The sequence below is a fragment of the Zeus faber genome (assembly GCF_960531495.2).
Source record: "Zeus faber genome assembly, chromosome: 4".
NCBI lineage: Eukaryota > Metazoa > Chordata > Actinopteri > Zeiformes > Zeidae > Zeus > Zeus faber.
In genome coordinates, this window is record NC_137191.1 from 27,968,208 (window position 1) to 27,992,072 (window position 23,865).

At 45.7% G+C, this 23,865-nt stretch overlaps 1 protein-coding gene across 1 annotated transcript in view; it reads right to left on the reverse strand.

Moving 5' to 3' along the window:
• Positions 1-23,865, reverse strand: part of LOC307228958 (alpha-1,6-mannosylglycoprotein 6-beta-N-acetylglucosaminyltransferase B-like) — a gene marked incomplete at both ends in the record, with an annotated part of 168,011 nt that overhangs the window by 119,599 nt on the left and 24,547 nt on the right. The window lies entirely within an intron of this gene.

Consider the following 23,865-nt stretch of genomic DNA (forward strand, 5'->3'; position numbering starts at 1 on the left):
CGCATCCAGAGATTATGCACAATAGTTACTCAACCAAATATAATAGCTAACCTAATTCCTAAACAAATTTGAAGGGAATAGAGTTATGTATATGGGATAGGCCAATTGTATATACAGATATGTGCAGTAAAATTCATGTGAATAAAGTGAGTATGGAGATATACAACAGTACAACACAGCAATACAATAACACCGAACAGAACAGCAATACAGCGCAGTATGCAGTAACCCAGAACAGTGATACAGTAACTTGCAGTATAGTATGCTACATACTGTACAGTAAGGCAGTGGGGCCTGTGTGAGTGACTCAGTGCTTTTGTTTAGGACCCCTGGAGAGTTCAACATTGACAGTCCTTGTGGCTTGCGGGAAGAAACTCAGTCTCAGTCTCTCTGTTCTCGCTGTGTGACTGTGGAGGCGCTTGCTCGACTGCAGCATCTGGAACAGTCTGTTGTTGGGGTGGTGAGAATCCTTCATGATCCTGTGGGCTCTGCTACTACACCTCCTGGTGTATAGGTCCTGCAGGGAGGGGAGGGTAGTTCCAGTGGTATGTTCGGCTAAATGCACCCCCCTCTGCAGGGCCTGCCAGTCCTGAGCAGTACAGTTCCCAAACCAGGCAATGATGTTGCCTGTCAGGATGCTCTCCACTGCTCCAGACTAGAAGGACTTGAGGATCCTCAAGAGACCCTGAATTTCCTCAGCTGCCTGAGGTGGTAAATACGCTGCCTCGCCTTTCTCACCAGAGTGTCTGTTTGTAAAGCCCATGTTAAGTCCGCCGTGATGTTGACTCAAGGTACTTGAAGCTGCTCACCATGTCGACAGAAGTCCCATTAATCACAGATGGCGCATTCGTCCTTGGTTGTAATCCTCTCTTAAAGTCCACAATCAGCTCGTTTTGCTGATGTTCAGGAGGAGGCTGTTGTCATGGTACCAGAGTGACAGGTCAGCCACCTCCTCGCGGTAGGCCTTCTCATTGTCATCGGTGATCAGGCCCACCGCAACTGTGTCGTCAGCAAACTTGATGATGGTGTTGGAGCTGGACCTGGCCACAGGTCCAGCATGTGTGTATAGGGAGTACAGAGGGGGCTGAGGACACAGCCCTGAGAGGATCCTGTGTTCAGGGTGAGGGAGCTGGACCTGTGCCTTCCCACCCTAACCACCTTAGGCTGGGCTGTGAGGAGGTCCAGGATCCAGGCAGACAGCGGAGTGCTCAGTCCTACCTCCAGCAGCTTGACAGCCACTCTGGTGAGGACTATGGTATTGAAAGCTGAACTGTAGTCGATGAACAGCAATCTCACATAGGCCCCTTTCCAGCCATCCAGGTGCGTGAGTGTGGTGTGCAGTAGCTGGGAGAGGAGGATCGTGGATCGGTTCGGGCCCAAGGTGCGGGGAAGGGAAGCACAGATGTCATCCTTAATCAGCATCTTGAAGAACTTCATGACCACTGAGGTGAGGGCCAACAGGCGGTAGTCATTCGAGCAGGCTGGAGAGGCGATCATCATTGATCATTTTTTATATTTATACTTCTTTATATCGCCCTACGCCTTGCATCTGCGGCTATGACTAATTGCAGTATATTCATATATATAAATTCAATTTGGCAAACCTACGCTTCCTGATGAACTTCTTGAAGCAGGACGGGACCACCGACTCGGCCAGGGAGGCATTGAATATCCTAGTGAGCACCGGGACTAACTGGTTAGCAAAGGCCTTCAGTACTGGCCCAGATATGCCATCTAGGCCCGCAGCTTTCCTGGTGTTCACACGCATCAGAGCCCTCCTGACGTCATGCTCAGACACTGAGAGTACCCGCTCATCCCCAGCCGTGTAACTCCAATTAGCTGGTGAGCTAGCGATGTCAAACCGCGCAAAAAAGGAGTTCAGTTCGTTGGCTAGGAAGGCGTTCACACACGTGGCTGGGGAGGAGCTTTTTTTGTAGTTCGTAATAGTCTGCAGCTCCTGCCACGAGCATCTGGTGTCCTGTTTTCTGTCATATATACTGTATAATGTTACAATGTCGGATGTTCATATTTGACATGGCCAAAGTGTCAAGTAATAAGGTAAACTAATGACAAATGCTTCGAATGCTTCGTTTCCAAAGGTTTTTTTTACTCTCTCCAAAAAACTTTTTTCTATTTTATTTTATTTTCCGACATTTATGTGAAACAACAAGCTCTTCAAGCTTGGAGCACGGCAACGGAAGTTGTAACTAACTTTTAAATTAGGCCTGGTAGATCTAATATGAGTGAAGATTCAACAACTGGATTGTTTATTTCTCGCCTTAAATTGTTCAGAAACCAATTTTGGTGGACTAATAAGATAAAATCAGTGAAAGTTATGGAGTAAATAGAACAAAGCCCCCAAGCCACGCTCCAACTCCATTGGCTAACAGAACCCGGAACTTGTGCTCAAATCCCATTCGCTCACAGAACTCGGGGCCTCAGGAGGGTGGCTCTTCCCATTTAAACAGAGCGCCAGGAACACAATGGGTTTTGAGGTATGTTACAATGGCTCTAATGCATAATCCAAATGGTATTTTCAGCAAAAATATTCAAAAACTGGTTTTGGGGACCTCAGAGACCTATATTAACTTGTGTAAAAAGGAGCATAATAGCTCCACTTTAAATGACAAAGTATAAGTATAAGTTTAAGTAAAAAGTTTTGTACTTTTTGTAGCTTCGACCCTTTACGAGTGACTCAATCATTTTCCAACCCTTCATTCGTGTAATTCACTTTGTATAATGAGTCAGAAGAGTTGGTTCGGCTCCGAGTTGGGAATTGATTTTTCACAAGAATTATTTAATTCTGTCAAAATAATTAATTATGGTGGAATGTGAACAAGTCAAAAGAGCCAAATCTCCAAAAAGAGCCAAATTTGTTATAGTTGGGCATGCTGCGAGGCTTGTCACACATGCCTGACTAAAGACTCACGGCTCTTCTTGCTGGGTCTCAGTTCAACCTGTGTGCCCGGTAGGAGGTGCCAACGCACAGACAAACGACTCTTTTGTAGTCCATCTCCCGACTCCTGAGTCGTTTAAAATATTAGTTTGCTAGTCGGGTTGTTTTCAACGCGGTCGCGTTGTTTTCTTACGTTAGTAACACCTTCTATCAATTAAAACTTAATTTTACTCTACTAATCCCCTTAAATTCTATTTGGGTTTTTTTTTTCCAGTGCCAAAGCATTACGACGGTCTGATCAAAAATAAAAAACATCTTCACTGCTTCCTACTTCCCCCGATGGTCTCAGCATTTTTGTTATGGGCTGGCTTTTCGTACAGACGAGATACCCACACGCTCCAGTGCCTGAACTCTGGGGCGCTATGTGTGGGCTAAGCTGTATATATCCTTTCAATTCCCCTTTCATAAGAGGGAGAACATTTCACCAACACCGAGAGTTATGAAAAGCTGAGAAGGCAAACTAATTATATTGAGACGAGGCTCCGCACACTCGACGTCTCTCTTTCTCTCTCTCTCTTTCTCTGTCTCTGTCCATCTTTTTTTCTCTTTGTCTTTCTCTGCCTCTGAAAAAGCAATTACGTGGGACAACCACTTGATTTCCTTCACCTTGCATATTAGAGAGGGCTCTGTGTACACAATAGAGGTGTGTGTGTGTGTGTGTGTGTGTGTGTGTGTGTGTGTGTGTGTGTGTGTGTGTGTGTGTCTGTGTGTGTGTGTGTGTGTGTGTGTGTGTGTGTGATGAAACTGAATACACAGGCAATCAAAATTGTCAAGTTGAAGTAAAGTCCATGAGATTTATATGAGAGACAAACTGCTGCACTAATAAAAAGGCTGAGAATGAGAAAATGCCATGAATAGACTAGAAGTGCATTAAAAGCTCGCTGGACCTCATTAAGCGCATTCTACTCATAGCGCCAAGGTCATCGTGTCGTCAGTCTCGATACTTGTAATGGCCCGGCAAAGGAAAAGGGCACAGGAAGGCTGGGAGTCTTTAAGGGCTTATCAGCCCTCTTATTCATCCACCTCATCATTTTTAACCGCCCCCGAGTAAAACATAGGGTCAAAGATCCCAGCGCAGGACAGTGCCTATAATGACAACTCGAGGGCGGTGTCAGAAGACGATAAAATTTGAGACTGAAATAGAAGTTAATATCGCTGTCTCCTCGGCGCAAGACCTCTTTTATATGAGGAAGAAGTGTCCATTTTATTTTCATTAAAGCCGCCCAGGGTGGGTCGCAATGTCCGCGGCCCGTCGGGATCAGGAGAAGCAACCGTTCTCTGCTGATGAACTGCAATTCCCGCCATGCCGACACAAATTGCAGACAAAGTCAAAGCTTTTTATTGGCATCTATGACCTGCTTTTTCAATTTGTCAATGTCTGTTTTGGAAAGTTGGTTTCATTCCCTTTGGACCTCTAGCCTTTAAGCAAACCTTTTAATATTATTTCAAACCAGCTGTGGCAGCAAAATTCTTCCACAGTCGGTAGTACTGTGTAACATTTACCACACAGTGGTATCCGGTATCGGTATAAAAAATACCCAATTCTAAGGGTGGTTGTGGTCTGGTGGTTGTAAGTTTACAATTTACAACAAAGAGGTTATCACAAGAAGCATTAAGAGAGTCAATAGAAGGTGAAATTTAGGCCAAAGGTAATAAAGATTACTGTCTCTGTGTGAAATTTGGTGTGAAATGTGAAGAAACAATGGTACAATAGGACATAAACATGGCCAGTCTGAGTTTTTGGTGGGGACAGAAGGGCTTTTCAAAAGAAACCTAAATGGTAATACAGCGAGGGCTTGCGTTAAAAGGCTGTAACTGACACCTTGGTGGATAATATATAATTTGAAAGTTCTTTATGAGCTCTATCGAGTGGTAAAAGCACAAGGTCCCCATACTCTAATATTTTCAAATAAAGATAGATTAAAAAGGGAACAGAAAATGTTCAAATTGTGTTGTGCTTTATTTTCGCTTAATTTTCTTTTAAATAGTTATTCAGTCACATGCCTAAGCTAAATACAAGTGCTCAGCTATAAAATGTTCTCCTGTAAAATGTCTGTTATGCCCCTTTTGCGCCCAAATTAAGCGAAAGAGGCCAATGGAAAATAAGTGACTGCCACCTCTCATCACTTTTGGCACTAAGAGAACTTGGAACTCAGTATCAGTAAGCACAGGCGGCAAGCTTTTAAACTGCCCAGTAAAACCAGGTTTGGTACTGCACACTGGGGATTCCTGGTCAGACTGTGTTCCTTCCAAACCCCATCGGGGGCCTCTCCGTAGGGCACCTATTGACGGCGTAATCACCTGGATTACGACGGTCAGCCGCTCTGTCAAATCCTACGTCTGCTGGCTTGACAGGCAATTACCGCCCATAGGTGCCACAGTCAAATGGAAGTGGGACAAGGTCATTTCCCCACCCCACCCTCCACCCCCACTTCCCCCGTGCCGCAGAAAAACAAGGCGTGAGTTCAGTGAGTTATCTCATCTGGGAGACGTGCTCGTGCCGTGATTGACAGTGTCACGCCCTTAGCCGACGATGGATCTCCGTCCGCCGGCGTTCTGTAGGGTTGCTAGAGTTACGTCTGACGGACCTTGTCGCTGCTTCCGCGTTGAGAAGACGGGGAAAAAGGAGATTACGATTCCTAAGTGCGCTCAGGCACAAACGGCAGGTTTATGGGGTTTCCACAGTGTGCAGGTCACTCCAGGGCCACAACGGGTTCGATTGGATCCATTTAGACCCGATAAAAACCTTTATTACCTCGATTGGGAGAATGGGCTGTTGAAGTTGCACTTAACAAAGTAAAGGGGGGAAAGGTGTGTGGTGAGAACTGATTATTAATGTAACATCCCAGAAAAGAGAAAAATGTGAGAATATCTTTATATAATACATACATTTCTACAACACATCTCAAGTGGACGGAAAGCAATTGGAGCGATTCACTGTTGCATCGCTGTGTCTCTTTGATTACCTGATAAATGTCGGTGTCAGAGAGGTGGCGAACTCCAACTCCGCAGCTCATGGATCGCGTACAAAAAGTTCTAATGAACGCTATGCCCTTTCGAGGAGCTGACGCACACTGCGAAGCCGTGGGGCACCTTGTTAGAATACTCTATAATGAAAACCAGCCTACGCTCTTTTAATCTGTTTGAATGGGGTGAACAAATGGGATTTTATTAGCGAGTGGCCATTTAACAGACAAGCGAGATTGTACCAAAGGCATGGCTTAATGATACTGTTAGATGGAAGATGGCTGCCCTTATGTGCCCTCGCCTGATACAACCTCATTCACGCCTCATCTGTATTATGCGTAAAGCCTCTGAGTGCAGCGAGTGAAGGACACGGCAACCACACGGGTCTAAAGGAGGGGGGAATATGAGGGACCAGATAATTGACGCCGCTAACACTATCCCGCAGTATGTGTCAACCAGGCCATGGATGGGCGAACCCACCGACGCTGAAAGGCCAGTGGTGTTGAAGAAGTTGAGAGGAGGAGGGGGGAGCAGAAGTATGCCGTTGTACGGGTGATAGAAACAACTCAATGAGAATGAGAAGGACGTTGAATACTGTAGATTTGCCAGGCGCCTTTGTGCCCCTAAGAACGTTGGCTCTGCTGGATTCAAAGGAAAACTCAGGGTTTTTTATAACCTAAACCTTGTCTCATCTATCGTTGGGAGTGGTTGGCGTCAGGAACTTTTAAATTCACCCAGTGTTGAGAGAATAGTCAGCTACTGTGCAACAAGACAGCGGTGGACGCTGAAGGACTTGGTTGCTATTGACCCATTGTACAGTACTCCCTATTGCAACTCCGTGCAAGGCCGTCGGCTGAAGATAATGGTATTCTCTCAGTACTGTATCAATTTAAAACATTCTGAACTATGGAGATACTGTACTATACAGTAAGTAATGCTTTGTAGAGCTATGTTGAAGAAAATAAAAGAAGGAGATAGACAAAATACAGGGTGAAAATATGGGACAGACTAAAACTAGCCTGGATAAGGGCCATTCTATCACAGCGGGTGTTGGCTCTGAGCTCCTGGCCATTGTCCGCGCGCTTGTTCTAATCAGGCTGTCACTGATCACAGATTACATGGGAATTAGCATCAGAGCTCCCGCCAGCCGAGCCATGTCACAGGAGCCGGCCCATTGTTTGCTGTGTGTATCGACAGGCCCCTGACCGCTCGATACCATAACAGCTCTGACGCCTGATGAGCGGCAAGCTCGGCGATTACGCCCTTTTAGAAATGTCTATTCTTTCAGTCTCAGGACAAGCTTTTTACAACGCTATTGAATGAGCTGAAAATGTGCTTGTGAGAAAGACAGACCATCAAAGCCCGGAACCGGGATTCGGAGGCTCGCACAAGACGGCAATAATGGGTGCTTTAAATACTTCAGTCACGGTGGCGTGACTCTGAGGGCAGATGAGCAGAGATGTGCTGCAGATCAGCAGTGGAGGGATATGCAACAGACAAACAAGTGAAGAGCAGAGAGGAGTTATTCCCGCTCTGATCTTCCTTTCAGCACGATATAAAAGCAGATTTACCAGGTACGTACGGCCGGATAAAAGCAGATGCAAATGCATGCTAACCGTTGTGCACGGCATCAATATTCCATTACCTGCAATCGAGGGGGTTATTCAGCTCCAAGAGCTAAACTCTGAAGCTGATAATGTTCAGCTGACTTCCTTGGTAAAATCGCAACGGAACACAAACACCAATATTCATACACATACACGTTAATAAGGGGCAGGATTATTTGAATCCGCTCCTCTGGCGGCATAACTAACAGATAAGGCAGTCAAATACAAATAGTTGTAACTGTACTTTGAATACATTTGGTGAAAGTTAACATGGGTGTATTGCTACAAGAGATGTGCTAATTTCCATAGATTCTACTGTTCAAAGATGAATAACCAGAAGACCAACTCACCAGGTACCAGTAACTAGTACACATGAACTAATTATAAGTGTAGGTTTCATTCTATCGTCCCACAAAGCCTCTTCTTCCTCACTTATTCTCCATCAATGACAGTTTTTAAAGTGGTTTTAAATGGCATATACTGTTCGCTGTTATCTTCAATGTCTGGGAAAGACAAAACAACCCAAAATAGCCACAGAACGGGCGATCCGCCCACTGAAAGATGTCTTCATGACTCCTGGCTTCCCGCTTTAGTCCCGAATGGACCTCACTCCTTAACAGGAGTGCTGTTGTTTCTGAATGATATGTAAGCCCGGGTTTGGGGTCTGCGGGCGAAAAATAAATCTGGGCTTAAGATTCAATTGGTGGTAGAAGCAGCCAGCGAGCAGGCCCGACCTGCTGCCGTAATATTTCATGCTGTGTTTGGTTTCTCCCGCCGGCATTGGGAGGCATAAATCAGCACGCACGCTCGATCACACGTGCGTGTCAAATGCACACACACACACAAACTGTACGCACGCACACACACACACACACGCACACATACACACACACACACACACACACACACACACACACACACACACACACACACACACACATGCACACACACGCACACATTTACACACACACACACACACACACACACACACACACACACACACACACACACACACACACACACACACACACACACAGACACACACACACACGCACACAAACACACACACATACAGTATACTCAGACACACCCTGCCCTGCTCCAGCCCAGTATTAGGCTGAATATTTAGTGTCACGCCACATCATATTTATCCCGAGGACGGAAATGTGTGAAGGAATCCTTGTTAGTGTACCAAATCAGAGTACTAAAAGCTCAAAGTTAGTGTGTGTGTGTGTGTGTGTGTGTGTGTGTGTGTGTGTGTGTGTGTGTGTGTGTGTGTGTGTGTGTGTGTGTGTGTGTGTGTGTGTGCATGCCTGTGATTGCATGCATCTTGCAGCCTTAAGAGTAAATTGGCTGTTTTCTCCCAGCCAATCCCAGGTCCTAAAAAGCAAAATGTTGACAGTAGGGGCTATAATCATTAGCAGTTAGCCACATAAAGTCTGCCCGACATTATGCGATGTTAACTCTGCTGTGAACAATATCGCAACGAGTACAGGGATTTGTCAATAAAGGCAAGTGTGTGTGTGTGTGTGTGTGTGTGTGTGTGTGTGTGTGTGTGTGTGTGTGTGTGTGTGTGTGTGTGTGTGTCTGTGTGTGTGTGTGTGTATGTGTGTGTGCGTCTGCGGTACAGCCCTGTAAACATGAAGGCTGGCATGTAAAATGATTTGAAAAGGCTCTGTCAGCTTGACCCTGGGCTAATGACACTGACAGAAATAGTTATGATGAGTAGTTACCCCCACCCCCCAAAAAAACAGAAAAACCTTGGCTTTCCTCCTCCAACTGCCCCCCAAAAAAACCCGACAACAAAAAGCCCTTAATGTCACCAACTTCAAATGTCACCCTCTATCACTTCACGTCTGTGTGATTTTCTCACCTTCAAAGTGAAAAGGCTTTTTGCATCCTTGGCTTTTAGAATTGTGTTATGCTCGGGATTTTAAGAACACCTCAACAAAAACCTTGTCGCCCAATAAGAGAGGAGAGGATACCCTGGAAAAAGAGAAAAATAGGAGCTGGAGAATGATGCAATTGTCTTCCATATTTAGGATGAATGCTGAATTAACCTAGTGGGGGGTTCCATTGTTGCATCGCAATGTATCCATCCATCCATCTGTCTATCTATCCATCTGTCTATCTATCTATCTATCTATCTATCTGTCTGTCTGTCTGTCTGTCTGTCTGTCTGTCTATCCATCCATCTTTTTATCGGGTGTGTGTGTTTCAGTGAAAAAGGTCAGGGTTATATCTGAACAAAACATACTGTATGTCATTGTCTCTAATCTTGTTGAATTTGACTCTGTGTGTGTGTGTGTGTGTGTGTGTCTGTGTGTGTGTGTGTGTGTGCGTGCGTGCGAGCGTGCATGCGTGTGTGTTTTGCATATTCCAGATGGTTTTGAACATACGGCGCTAAATGTCAGATTAGGATTATGATGTGGATTAGGATGAGCGAACACCAAACGTATTGTGGAGGTTGATGCTAATGCTTAAAGTACGACTAGAACTTTGTGGGCAAAATCCTCTCCGAATGAAGTCAAACATGGAGCCCAACAGTATGAAATCCTAGGTGACACAAAGGCGTACATGTGATCTGATTATTTAGATTGTTATGGTCATTATGAAATGGAACATCATATGGACTAATATCTTCAAGCAGAAGCACTTCTGTTTGATGAGAACAGGTTGCCAGATCATAGATAAAGGTTGCCAGATAATTGCACAATAAAAGATACTCGATAATAGACATACAGTAGTTTTTATCAAAATGAAAATTTTGTTCAAAAACAAAACAACAACAACATTCTGATTGTCATTATCATGGCCGTGTGCGTGTGTGTGTGTGTGTGTGGGGTGAGGGGGGGGACAGGATGTTGTTTTGATTGGCCAGGGGCTGTTTGCATATTCATAGAGAGGAAAACCATTTGGAGTTGATGAATGCTGACAGAAGACCCTGCCGGAAATGATGCTCACATCTAAATGAAGTGGAGATGCAAGTTGTTTTGGCCATGCACACGCGCGCGCACACACACACACACACACACACCTGGAACTTGCTTTCACCCAGCATATCGCACTTGCTCAGAGTGGCGTTAACCTCCCTTAAGATGCATTGGGTTCGGGCTACTCGGCCTACGAGGCTTTTTATATCCCAACATTCCAAGGTATTCTTGTTGGTGGAAGTCGCCAGGAGATCAGGACGTGTTACAGTAGGCCCCAAAGCCCCGGGCAATGGCTTAGCCCTAGGCCACACCAGAAGCTACACATCAGCGTCGCAAAAGCGCCTCAGATAAGCTGCCATGTTAATCAATATGGAAGGCCACACCAAGCATGAGCGTCAGCGTGGTGAAAGCGGCACGCCATGGGACTCGCATTTTTTGACGCTCTGTTTTTCCGGACTTAAACCGCAGCGTAGATTCCCACAGAGGTCCATTCAAAAGATGTATTTCGTGAAAATATTCATAGCCTAGAATGCATCAAGCACATTATAAAATCGCTGATGTGCGGTCCTAGTGTGCATTACTTTGAAACAAATGTAGCAGATGAAACCTCACTCATGTAAATAAAATATTATCATTCCAGCAGGAAAAAAAATATCACACCCAGGAACCCAGACTTTAGATTTACCTTCATATGTGGGAGGTTGTTCTGGATTCCCTGTTATATTTTATTTGTGTTTCATTTCAGTTATATATTTCGTTTGTTGGCGTTAGTCAGGCCGCTCAGGCAGTCTCATGGGTCCTCGCGCCCGCAAAGCTCCGTACGAATCTCCGCTTTAACACGACGGACGCTAAACTCACAAACTAATCCAACTGCGTTGACAAACAAACAGACTCCAAATGCGAATGAAATGAAAAGCAAAGGTTTGAAAGGGAAAGCAAGATTCACTTTAACCCATTAAGGCTTGATGCATTCCACGGTTTGTAGTTCGGGTGATCGACAGTCGAGGGAGTGCTGCTTTCACGTCGTGGACAGAACGAAGACGGACCCGGTGTGAACTGACAAATCGACACAATGACGCGACGCCGACGTGTCGCTTCCGATGTGACCCGGGGGGTTATGGGTTCCAGATGCGTTTTGTTCATTGTATAGAAAATGGACACTGATATTAGAACCGGATTTTGTTGACTTCCCACTATATATAAGGGAGCTGCCTTCCGCCCGCTATCCCTGCTTGGCTGCGATTCTGGGCCGTATAATTATTGAACAACCATAAAGAAATGTATTCCGTGGTCATCGTGAATTCTTCATGTCTGAGAAGAATTCTGCTCGAGGAAAAACATCTAAGTACACCAGGCACCCCCACGTTCAATTAGATTACTTCAAATTACACCGGGTTTAATTATGGCCGTGCAGGAGCTCTGCTGTTCATTAGCTAAGAAACAGCAGGGGCCGTTCAGGAAGCCAGGGAGGGTTTGAGTGTGTGTGTGTGTGTGTGTGTGTGTGTGTGTGTGTGTGTGTATGTGTGTGTGTGTGTGTGTGTGTGTGTGTGGGTGTGTGGGTGTGTTTTTTATATATAAATATATATATTTAACATTCTCTGCGGTAGAGGTTTAGCCAGTAGGAGTGGGATTCAAACTGAATAAAAATGCGACAAATGAGGAATCCAGGAAGTTAACGATGAGCGGGTTTGATACCCCGTTTTTCCAATTTAACGGCTAAAAGATAAAAACGTTGTATAAATACGGTAGGCTGACGTGACGCCGTGTCCGGCGGAGTTGAATGAAATGAAACAGATTTCAACATTTATTATTTACGTCCTCAATAAGGGTCGCGTGACTTTAATCGACTTAACTTTGGACCATTGCTACACACCGTACAAGAACGGATACAAGACCGTCTCGCTCCCTGCTTTCGGGAAATCTGACCATGCCACGATCCCGCTGGTTCCCGTTTACAGGCCTTTGATCGCGCGAGAACTGGTTGTGACTAGGGAAGTGAAGTGGAGGGACGAATCAGAGGCTGCACTTTAGGACGCACTCGCTGACGTAGACTGGGACATGCTCCAATCAAGTTCAAGTGACGTCAGTTAGTTTACGGAGGCAGCGGTGAGCTTTGTGGCAACGGTAGCAGACAGCATCATTCCCACGGTGAAAGTTTGGATATTTCGGACTGAATGCTCCGCTGTGTGCCATTGATCCTGGACTTCCTCACAGCCCGGCCTCAGGTGGTTAGGGTGGGGAAGCACATGTCCAGCTCCCTCACCCTGAATACAGGATCCCCCCACGGTTGCGTCCTCAGCCCCCTACTGTACTCCCTATACACACATGACTGTGTGGCCAGGTCCAGCTCCAACACCATCATCAAGTTTGCTGCCGACACCATTGTCGTGTGCCTGATCACCAACTGCGACGAGAAGGCCTACCGCAAGGAGGTGGCTGACCTGTCACTCTGGTGCCAGGACAACAGCCTCCACCTGAACGTCAGCAAAACTAAGGAGCTGATTGTGGACTTTAGGTGAGGATTACACGCCGCACACGCCCTTGGTGATTAATGGGACTTCTGGTGACAGGGTGAGCAGCTTCAAGTACCTGGGAGTCCACATCACAGTGGATTTAACATGGACTTTACAAACAGACACTCTGGTGAGAAAGGCGAGGCAGCGTCTTTACCACCTCAGGCAGCTGAGGAAATTCCGGGTCTCGGTGAGGATCCTCAAGTCCTTCTAGTCTGGAGCAGTGGAGAGCATCCTGACAGGCAACATCATTGCCTGGTCTGGGAACTGTACTGCTCAGGACAGGCGGGCCCTGCAGAGGGTGGTGCGTTCAGCTGAACATACCACTGGAACTACCCTCCCGTCCCTGCAGGACTTATACACCAGGAGGTGTAGTACCAGAGGCCGCAGGATCATGAAGGATCCTTACCACCCCAACAACCGACTGTTCCAGCTGCTGCAGTCAGGCAAGCGCCTCCGCAGTCACACAGCGAGAACAGAGAGACTGAGACAGAGTTTTTTCCCGCAAGCCATAAGAACTGTCAATGCTGACCTCACCAGGGGTCCTCACTGAGCCACACACATAGGCTCCACTACCTTCTGTACTGTATGTTGCATTCTGTACCGCATACTGTGTCACTGTTCAGGTTGTTCAGTGTTACCGTATTGCTGCGCCGTACTGTTGTATACTGGGCTGTATTATCCCACATACACTACCTCACTTTATTCACATGCCACTTCAATGCACATATCTGTATATACATAATTGCCTATCCGATATACGTAAGCCTATTCCCTTTATCTATTCCATTTAATTAACTTTTATTTTATTTTATTCTATATATTTTGACTTTATTCTATAAGTATATGACTTACTGTATTACGTTTTAGGAATCAGTTAGTTGGTCTAGTAGAAAGAAATTTTCCTAGGTAATATTGTGTGTGTAATCACCGGGAGCGTTACATAACATTTCACTGCATATATGCATGAAAGTATGTATATGTATGTGATGAATAAACCTCTTGAATCTTGAATCTTGACTTTAATTCTTACCTTTTTTGGGGGGGGGGGATCTTTTTCAAAGCAATTTTTCCAACTATCTATCCCAGCGACATTGAGCCAATTCGGGATTTCATCAAAGGTGGGACAAACGTCAAGATATGGAGAGAGAGAGAGAGAGAGATGAGCTTCAGGGCCTATTAGTTCAGACGACTCCCAGTGCTGTTCTTTCAGACTTTTGTTTCTAAATCCGCCAGTGGATAGAGGGACAGAGGATGGAGCTCTAGAGTAGAGAGAGGGATAGTACTTCTACTTCCTGTCGCCTCCATAAGCCCTCCCCCTCGCACCCTCCTCTCTGGGAGATGAGAGGGAGCCATTTTGTTTGCTCAGTGTATTATCTTCGAGCCACGTTGTGAATTTGTACTCGAAATACACAATTTGACGTGGGCCGCGGTCGCTCTCACCCCTCCTCCTCCTCTTCCTCCTCACGCTGCCTCTCTCTCTCCCTCGCACTTGCTCTCTCTCATCCGGCGCTTGATCCTTCCTTCCAGTTGTCATGTTGCCGGCATTGTTCTCCTCTTGCCGCGTCCCCGATTTTGCCCGATTATTTTCACGAGCGGAAAAAGAAAATTGCAGTCTCACACGCACACACACGTGCACACACACAGACAAACACACACACACACACTCACACACACACACACACACACACACACACACACACACACACACACACACACACACACGCACTTGGGGCCCATTAGAGCCAGAGATGCATGGATTTAGGAAAACAGGATTTGCGCATATGGGGTACGTGTGTGTGTGTGTGTGTGTGTGTGTGTGTGTGTGTGTGTGTGTGTGTGTGTGTGTGTGTGTGTGTGTGTGTGTGTGTGGTGTGTGTCTGTCTGTCTGTCGGTCTGGGTGTGTGCTTATTTGCGATGCCTATATGCCGGCTTTTGTTTGCTTTCTGGTTTTTTTTTGTTTTGTTTTTTGATAAAATAAAAAAAGTGGCCATTGGCTTTCTGCATCCTCTGGTATGGTACGGACTGTGGGTGTACGGGAAGTCGGCGAGGTCGGCGAGGTCGCTTGTTCTATGGATTTCAATGATATTTGACTATCACCACTTCCCCTTTGTCTTCCAAATATGCACACACACACACATACACAATGATAACACACAATAAGCGTTACAGTATGTCTTTTGTTGGAGCTACCCACAGAAAAAAACAACAACAACGCTGAATCACTTCCTGCCCCCCCAGCTGAGCGGTGCATTTTAAGGCCATCAGAGTGTGAATGGAAAATATTCCTGCAAAAGTACTTTGAAAGGCCTTTGTGGCTAGAAAAGTAGAATAGTTATGGAATCACAGTGTATTAACTATTTACACACACACACATACACACATTCACATTGGCGCGTCCCCTTCCTCCCTTCCGCCTTGTTTGCTATTGCCAGCGCTCCGCCATCGCAGTGGATGTGAAGTGGGTCTCTCAGACCCGCGGAAGCTTGACTTTCATTAGTTAGTGCCCAAGCTTGGGGCTTTTTAGGGCGCCGCGGCTCACAGCTCCAGGGGAGAGGCTTTCGCTGCGAATACGTCAGTGCACGTTAGTGCCGCACAAGCGTGCAGGGCGGCCCCCTGGAGAGTGGCAGTGATGGAGAGGTTGACTTTTAAGTGCAGTGTGTGTGTGTGTGTGTGTGTGTGTGTGTGTGTGTGTGTGTCTACACCGTGTATTCTGGCTGTGTAAGGGCCCCTGGATGTACGGGAATAGTGAAAGAGCAAGGACATGGCAGGAATCTGAAAACCTAAAAGTAGTCTTAGTTTGCTGCGTTTCATTTCCGCTCACCTGCGCTGCACTGGGATTTACACATCAGGTGTCATTCTCTCAGGACCGTTTCAAACTCGTAAACAATTTCTTAAACTCACTCCTTTTGGAGAAAACCCTAACGTGGCTACTCATCAGACACGTATTAGTGGCCTTAAAATACATGAGAACATTTTATACAGGGACATATTGAGAGATACAGTATGGCATCAGCTGGCGGTAGATTCACTTTTTCATCCATGTATTTTTCATCTCATTCAACTCTGTTTTCTTCCCTCTGTCTGTATTGTTTCTCTTCATTTCCCCCTGAACCACCACAGAATAACCGTCCTTTGGATGCGATTCTTTTTACCTCAGATCACTCTGACCAAACCTTGCGACAAACTAGTCGTTCCTCCTCCTACATTTTTCATTCTTTTTCCTCCTTCTTTCTTCTTTCCGACCCCGTCGACTGTCTTTCCTGACCCCTTTATGAACTGCCGCTCGCTCCCTTCTCTCTCTTCCCCTAAATCTTTTTTAATAGTCTCTCTATCTCTCTCTCTCTCTCCCTCCCTCCACCCCTATCTTCCTGGGCCTTTGAGTGTTTGTCTCTAGAATTCCTCCTCCAGCCAGTGACTGTACTATCGCTGCCTACAGTACCTTTTTTCTTGTTGTTGGAAATCGTATTTGATATTTATGTATTGATTCACGGCGAATGAGTCCAAAGAACCAGGCCACGTTGTGCGCTTGAATAGTCTATGCCAAGTACCTCAAGGTACCCAGCAGATAGGAAGGATCAACAGATAATACTGTCACTGATGAGAAGGTGGGAATTCTAGAGACAAACAGTCAAAGGTCTAGGTAGTCAGGAGTAACATAGTGTGAGCTTACTAATATTAAAGTCAAACTGACAGCAGTATTGTCCTGTAAGTAAAATTCCGTTCTGCTCAGAGCAGATGCTCAGCACGGCCAGGTTCTTGAGCTTCATTAGCTTTGAATCAACATGTACAACATGAATGACAACGTCAGGACAGTGGAGTGACCACCGATATTAATGAGCCAAAGTACCTTGAGGTACCCAGTGAAGGCTCAATGGGTAGCACTGTCACTGGCTGGGGGAGCAATTCTATTGACAAACACTCAAAGGTCTAAGTGGTCAGGTGTAATGTAACGCTCCTGTAAGTAAAATACCATTCTGCTCTGAGCAGATGCTCTGGCGTGGACTGTCCAGGCGCACAGCATGGCCTGGTTCTTGGACCTCATGATCTGTGAGTCAAAATGTACAACATGAACAAAGACGTCAGGACAGTGGAGTGGACCACCAAGATGAACTAGGCCACTGAGATGAGAAGTAGCTTGAGGTCCCTAGCGAAGGCTCAACGGGTATGAATTACACTATCAATTCAACGCCCATATGGTGATTTAACTGTGGTCTGCTCCCTTTCTTCCCCTTGTCAGTTCTCAATCCTCCACTGTCGTGTCATTTTTTCCTCTGGCTGATTACAACATCTGAATTTTACCTGATTATTTCACAAAATGCATCCGCTCGTCATCCGATTCACTTCATCCATTCTTGAGAGTGAGTGAAAAGCCAAAAGAGACCAATTTCCACCAAGCGGGTCAAGGTGAGACTTGGTGGAAACAAAGCTGTTTGAGCGCTAATGGAGTGGGCTGAAGTGAGCGAGAGGAGCAAGTGTTAAAAACGGGCCCCAGCTCAAACGATCTAGTCCGCTCCGTTCACAGGGCCATCTGGCCTCATCAAATCTCGGGGTTTGGCCGAGGCTGGCCAGACAGACGGGCAAATAGGGATGTACTAATGTTAATAGTTACAATAGTTTCAAAACAGGTGCGCAGTGCACAAACAAAGTGGGTAATTTGAAACCGGAAAAATCTTGGCCTGCGCCGTATGACTTACGCAATCAAAAAAAAAAGATTATACTGGAAAACAGGCAAAGGTATTGATTCTGAAGCCATGCCCAGGGTAAGTATCCATAATTCATGGTTAAAAGAACTTTATACTGGGAAATGTATTCAACGTACATCTTCCAATGGCAGAGAATTCCCTTATATAGTGTATAGCGGAAAGCTGAGCGGAGATAAACAACAGCTTTTTTGCCAATGCAGCCGTCACCAGCATTTATGCCAAGGCAAACTCCCCCAACCCTCAGTCGCTGATGGAATTTTAGAGTAGACGCTGTTGTTCCCGCGACGGACGCATTATGGAAAGAGGGGGGCATTGTTTAAAATTTCAGCAAAACAGGGGCCCACGAAAGCTTAAGTAAATAATGGAACAGCTTCATTTCGACTTCCTGCAACATTTAACTCCGGGACACTTTTTCGATAACAACACACCCGTTCAAGTTTTTGAGGCTTAGAGAAATAAAAGAAATACAGGAACATGCAGTGGGGCTTTTTTGTGGGTCTGTGCCTGTGTTATACAGTATCTATTATGCCCCAATATCCAATTTAGAAGCTGGAATAGTCAAACTGTTATAGGCCGTTCTAACTTGGTATCGGCAACCGAAAACAGAAAACAGGACCGAAGACTGTGAAAGATGGAAGGCCACAAGGGACTGACAAAGGCGTTAATAGGTGTGTGTTCAGCTGGACAGAGGCAGGAGTGACCCCTGTCCTCATCCGACACTCCTGATGTCCTGCGAGCATCTATCCCCCTATCTCTCTCTCTCTCTCTCGCTTTATCTCAGTCTCTCTCATACACCCACACTCACGTTAAGGCCGAGTCTCAGCACTCTGATGCGCCTCCCTCCGAGCACTATCTGACAGCAACGTCGGCACCAATGAATCTCAGTCGGGGCAGTCGACGGCTAATTGCATTATCTCTCTCGCTACCTGAGACACAACTCAGTGACAATGTGTTTCATCCCGCTGATGATACGGAGACGGCTTGTAAGCTAATGTAGGGCTGGGAGGGGGGCAGAGAGCGTGTGTGCAGCACATCCTTGACAGCGTGGCTGGAAACAAAGCGCTAGGATGGCTCCGATAAAGCCCCGCACGCACAGCGTCTCATCACAGCGGGAATCTCGCATAACACCTGCGCACACACCAGACACACGCAGTTATTAAATCCAACATGACTCTTATTGCTAATCAATTATTCACTGATTCTCCCCCACCGAGCACAATGTTCTCATCAGGTATTGAGGACGGTAGCTAGACAGCGCAGAGTGTATCTTTGAATTTGGTCTGTATGTGTGCATGTGGTCTGTATGTGTGTGGGCATAATGTTTGTTTTTGCCCACTTGGCAGGCAGTCACTCTAAAATGACCAAAGATTACAAAATGACTAAAACCATCTGCATGGATGATCTAAATGACAAACATTTAGCGTTTATCTCAAGCATGTGTCTACAGGGTAAGTTAGCATTCATTAATCAATTGTGTGAAAGATTTTCTACATACAGCTCCGTGCAGACCGGCTCGACTGTATAGTTGTTAAAAACGATATTGTCAACATTTGACTCCGTATTTAACACAAACAATTACACATTGAACACAGCAGGTTGATCGACTGATTGATGAGTTGGTTGGTTGATTGATTGATTGCGCTAGGTAGAGTTAAGGTAATAGAAGAAGAATCTTTAATTGTCACACAGCACACCACACTACAACACATGCACGCACGCACACACACACACACCCATGCACATGCTTTGGATGGTGGCCAGTGAAATGAGGCCTCTGTATTAAACCCATCCTTGGCTTGTCCTTCTGGGGGGCAGCCAGGAGCAGTGGGCAGGATTCGTGGACGTGCCCGGGGACCTGGTGACGAGTGTCCATTGCTGGTCAGACGATGTGTGCATGTTTTTGGTAGGGGTCCTTACTGACATTAGGTGGAGGAAACCCCATGTGAGCATGGGGTGAACATGCAAGCTCCATACAGAAAGGCTCCTATTTGGGAGATAACCCACCCGGAGCACGGTGCCAACAGCGCCCCAGGCGGGGGCAGAGTAAGATGCACAATGTTCTTTTGAATGTCATTGTAATACTACTACTACTACTAATAATAATAATTATACTAACATGCAAGTGTTTTAAGGGAATGTCGTACATCGACATTCTAAACTGTTCTTCCTGTCGTTAGAAACGGAAGGAGGATGCACATGTGTATACATGCGCGTGCGTGCAAGTGTGTGTGTGTGTATAAAATGTCTGGGTGTGCACGTATACACTGTGTATGTACATAATGTATAATCTGCCGGATTTGACTGGGCCATGTAAGCACACGCATGCGTTTAATGTGTCAATAATCTGAGTAATACTTGGCTGTGAGTCCTATTTTTGCGCATACACCCAGGCGCTGCAAACCACGAGGGATTCAGTGGGACGTTTCACATTCTTCACTGTCTCGGGCATGGTGGGAGACTTAGAGACTGATGTCGATGTGAACGGATCCATTAGGGAAATGAGAGCGATCAATCAAGCGAGCAGACTAATCAGATGTTAAAGACCCAACAAGTTTGGGAGAAGTAGGCGTGTTATGCCTGCTTTGTGTTATTGAAGAGACTGTGTTCCCTTCTGAGCTAGCTCAGATCTCTGGATGGTGCATGCAGATGCCTATACCCTCTTGCCATCTAGTCTCATTAGCTTATGCCAGTTGTGTAGATGCATCGGTCAATAAATTAAATCCATCCCATCTGTTCTGTCGCAGGGTGGCTGGGCCAAATAGTAAAAAGGCCAAACTTTTACAGAACTTCTTTTACAGTTCTATTACAGAACCTCAGCTGCCGATGACTACTATGTGTTGGTACAAAGTGTTGTACACCTCTACCCCATCATGGACCAAACAGGGGTGTCAAGTTTGGTGCAAATTGGACAAACCGTAGGTTAGCAACATATTACTTCCTATTTATGACAGACTTTTGCAAAATTTGGTTGCATCTGTCAGAAAAATAGTATGAACAATCTACCTGAAGTGTAATGGGTTAAAGGACATTGGACCCTAGATGCCACACCAATGTTTCATGAGAATTGGGTGAACAACCGGGGTCACCAAATCTTCTGTGTGGGTAGAATCTCCATTTCTAGTTTCATAGGAATCTGTTCTATGAGCTGGTATAGTCACCCACAATTGTTGCTAACGCATCTTTGGTGCTTGGCAAAGACACTGATCTTGATGACCCATCACTTTGTGCAATGTTAGCCTGTCTCTGACTCCCAAATATTTAATCAAGAAAACAGGAACCCAATGCAATTGCATTGTATGACATTGGACTTTTTTAGGTATTGCAGCATTGTTAGGAGTACTAGGACATATTCACACTTTCTGAACCGGTATTTGGTTATTGGTAGCTGTGCATCCCTCGTAGAATCTTTATCTCTTTGTTTAAACTCCATAGAGTGGGCCAGGAGGTTTGCATACAATACATGCTAACCACCACAGGGAGGGGATTAATGGATGGGCCCAGAGGCACACAAACACACAGTGCACAGTGTGGGAGCCAAACACGCAACATGCACACTCGTGTGGCTTCATAAACATATGCAACAACACGCGACCATCCATTCATGCAACCTTTTGGCAACAGAACCACAAGCTCTCCAAAATGCTTTGGCATATATTGGATTTACAATCCAGATTAAGAAGTAACGAGGCAGGAGGATATGAGACACCAGCTCTGGGCAACAGAATGTCATGGTGGTCTTTTAAAGGACCCCCACAACTCTTAAAGGGATTTGGACCAAGCCCAATTCCATGTGTGAAACCCCAAGTAGGGCGATAAATTCTTGATTCTCTTGTTCTCATGTATACACACTCAAACTCCATTTACCTCTCATAAACACACACATATCCATGCACAACACAGGTGACTTACTATCACTCCACCAAATCACCCATGTACACACAAATGGAAGTAGTCACATCCAGCTGAGTGGATTCAGAAATCATAAGGTTACTAATATAAACCACAGACTATCATTACTGGATATGTATATGTGTTCCTACAGCTAAACTGGCACTTTATGTTGAAGTGAATCCAAATCAAAGGGAGCAACTTAAAGCAATCGACAACTTTTTAACTTTCTCTCATAAGTAAAATAAAAAAGCTGTCTATTGCTCCTTTAACAAGTATAGGCTGACTGCTGTCGACAGGGAAAGAAATGGCTGCCATTGTTGTTGATGTCGTTTCTATTCAAACATTAAAGGACCATGCCGGTGACCATGCTTATATTTTTTATATATTGTTTGTCACGGCCCCAAGCGTGCCACCAGTTGTTTGTTTCACTTGTGTCTCCTGTCTTCCCGTGTATGTGTGTGTGTGTGTGTGTGTGTGTGTGTGTGTGTGTGTGTGTGTGTGTGTGTGTGTGTGTGTGTGTGTGTGTGTGTGTGTGTATGTTGGCCTGGGCGTGGTCTCCCGTACCCACTCTCCCAGCTCCCTGCTCCATTGACACACCTCCAGACCATCGGCGCCTTATCTCCTCTACAGCATCTAAACCTTGGCTCTTCACCCACTCTTTTTGGCAGATTGTTGTTTCACCTCTGTGGATCTTTCCTCCTCCGTGCCGCTACGCATCACCATTCCCCGACTTCCTTCCTGCTGCAACTGGATCCTGTTCCCCTACCTCACCTCCACGCCAGACCCTCGTCTACAAATAAACATTTTACTTCCTTTCTACACACCCCGCTCCCACCCACGTTCATAATATTGGTGCTCGTTTCGGGTGTTGGAAAACTACCTTAAAGTTGTCTCCTGGTCTTGCTGACAGCTTCAGTAGCACATATTCTTGTCAGTGAGCAAGATGGTGCCATTATATGGTATGGTTGCCGTCTTTCGAGCTCCTCTCCAACTTTGCGTTTTCCTTTTTTTCTTTTGCAATTTATTGGTACTTTCGTAACAAATGTGATTGCTCTTGTACAGTATGATAGACAAACACTCTTAGACATCGGAACTAGATGGGAAACTTATTTTTCCTCAATATCGACAGCCATCACCCTTTGTTTGGGTTACCTGAAAAAAATTAGCGGGTCTCCTGGTCAGAAATTCTTCTAGGGAATGTCCTGTCACTGGAAAATAAACTGGATGACCTTAGAAGTAGGTTGGCTTTTCAATGCAACATCAAGAACTATAACGTTATGGCTTTTAAAGAGACCTGGCTAGACCCCTTGATTCCTGACTCGGCCATTGTCCCTGAGGGATGTTCCATGTACCACCAGGACAGGACGACGGAGTCTGGGAAGAGCCAGGGGGAGGCGTCTGCTTCATGGTCATCAGTCTGTGGTGCGCAGATGTGGAGATTATTCCTACGGGATGTTCTCCTAATCTAGAGCATTTTATGTTCAGATGCCGGCCTTATTACCCTCCCAGGAAAATTTACATCGGCCTTCTCATAGCTGTTTACATTCTACCATAAGCTGATACAACATTAGCATTGGACGAGCTGTATGGAGTTATCGACAGGCATGAGACTTAACGCCTGGAAGCTGCGTTTATTGTGGCTGGCGATTTCAACCGCACCAATCTGAAGAAAGTCCTGTCAAGATTTCACCACACATACACTGTCCTCTGCACGGAGGTAAGGCGCTTGACCACTCTACCCCAAACCTTCTTGTGGCAAATAGGATCACTCCTCGATTCTGCTGCTCGCCGCCTACAGACAGAGACTCCAACAGGAAAAGCCTGTGACTCGGACCAATCAGATCCGACCAATCAGACTCGACGACATTGTTCCAAGGGTCAACGTTCGAACATACCTAAACAAGAGGCCGTGGGTAAACGGGGAAGTCCGTGCTAGGCTTACAACTTGGGAGATCTTGAGGGATACAGGAGATCTCGCTTTGCGCTCTGAAAGGCAATATATAATGCAAGTCGGGTAAATAATAATAAATAATGCAACACCAAAAACATGTGGACAGGGTTAAAAACCATCACGAATTACAAAGGGAAAACCAACTGTTGAAGAAGTGTCTTGTGCATCTCTCCCAGAATAACTGAACACCTTCTATGAACACTTTGAGGATAATAACATATCCTGCTGTGGATATGCAAATGGCCTTGGCCCCCTGCCCACTGGAAATATCTAGGGTAGAGGTGTGTAAATCTTTCAAAAGGATTAATCCACACAAGGCAACTGGCACTGATGGTATCCCC